Source organism: Tursiops truncatus, chromosome 9, assembly GCF_011762595.2.
Source record: "Tursiops truncatus isolate mTurTru1 chromosome 9, mTurTru1.mat.Y, whole genome shotgun sequence".
Lineage (NCBI taxonomy): Eukaryota > Metazoa > Chordata > Mammalia > Artiodactyla > Delphinidae > Tursiops > Tursiops truncatus.
Genome location: NC_047042.1, coordinates 71,033,186 through 71,034,722, shown reverse-complemented (window position 1 = coordinate 71,034,722; position 1,537 = coordinate 71,033,186). Strand labels below are relative to the sequence as shown.

The window sequence follows — 1,537 nt, the reverse complement described above, 5'->3', positions numbered from 1 at the left end:
TTTCTCCCTACTTTTTCCTCAACAAAGTGTTCTGTGGCTTAATAATTCTCACATAGACAAACTTGCTTACAACTTTCTGCAGGGATACTTAATCACTTTATGAGCATATTTGCTGCTCAGAAGCAGTGCTGAATCTCTTATTTTTAGATCCCAAGGTTGTTACCCTGTAAGTCAGCTGGGTGAACCAAAACAAAATAAAGAACATGACATCTCTGGGTTTTTCTTTGGAACAGCCAGGTATCCTGAAATCAGATGGTTAATTACATACAAAAGCCACCATTGCTTGATTGATTTGTTCAAGAAGGATTTTAGGTATATACAAAGATACAGTGTAGCAAAATAAAAATAATATCCAACTTGTAGGAAGAATGGAAGGAAAAGAACATGAAGGAGGAAAGAAAGAAGGAACCAGGAATGAGGGCAAGACACAAGATACACGAGGTGGTATCCACTTGCAAAGGATGAACTTAAAATGTGCTCTAAGCTTGAGCCATCAAGGAGAAAACTGTATTTAATTACAAAATTGACAGTATCTATGGGGAAAAAATGAAGCATTAGTAAAGAAGTCTATCAAGTTTTGATTTGCAATCTGAGAGGAAGAGAGGGGATCCTTTTAAAAGGAATGAACAACAAGCTCCCATCGTTACAGGAGACATAGCAAGGACTTACTCTCACCGTGTCTAATGATGTCCCTCAGAGAGCAGCTGACATATCGTCTGTGTTGTAAGAGGAGCCTCAGGAGTGGGAGAGAATTAGGTGTTGAATTACGAATAATGAAAGTTAAGAGCCCCAAGTATATCATTACAGTTTGTTATTTATTGAAAAATAGAAGGTAATAAAATAAATAGTACGGCACACAATATTTCTATGTTGTGATTTGTTTTAGAGCTTAACAAGCAGGAACGGCCAGTTAAAAATCCCTGAAATTCACGTGTGGCAGACTGGAAAGAACACTGGATTGAAGTGAAAGCCTGAGTTTGAGCTCCAGCTTCCCTAACTTTTTTTTTTTTTTTTTTAATTCAGTCTCTGTAGAGACTCTCAAACATTGCCAAGGCTGACTATATGTCACACCCTTTCAGCGTTAGAGAAAAGTTTTCAATGAGCAATAATTGCACCTCGGATAAACCTCATCAGCTAAGATAGAGCCACTGTGCAAAGCTGAGCTTCGCTAACTTCTGTCTGATTTTGCTGGGACACGCCATGGATGTTCCTACTGAGACCCAGATTTCACACCCGTAAAAAGCAGTTAATAATACCTATTCAGAAGGTTTTTCTGAAGATTAAGCAAAATATTGCATATAAACAGCTTTTCACTACATTATCTGAAATACTCATTTCTTTATATTATCTACAAACCTTTTAACTATTTTTTCAAGTATATTGAAAATTATTCTATAACTGCTCCACATGATAATTTATCTTTATGTGAATTCACCAATAGTTACATACATAGAGACCTACTGAAAGATATTTTAATTGTTATTATAATAATAATGCTCACAGTTATTTGAGTTCCTAGAATATGAACATCAAGCTA

General features: G+C 35.9%; 1 non-coding gene across 1 annotated transcript; it reads right to left on the bottom strand.

Moving 5' to 3' along the window:
• Positions 1 to 1,023: 1,023 nt before the first annotated feature.
• Positions 1,024 to 1,160, bottom strand: LOC117313669 (U4 spliceosomal RNA). The gene has a single exon (XR_004528255.1). It is a non-coding gene; the product is annotated as a U4 spliceosomal RNA (small nuclear RNA).
• Between the last annotated feature and the right edge of the window lie 377 nt (positions 1,161 to 1,537).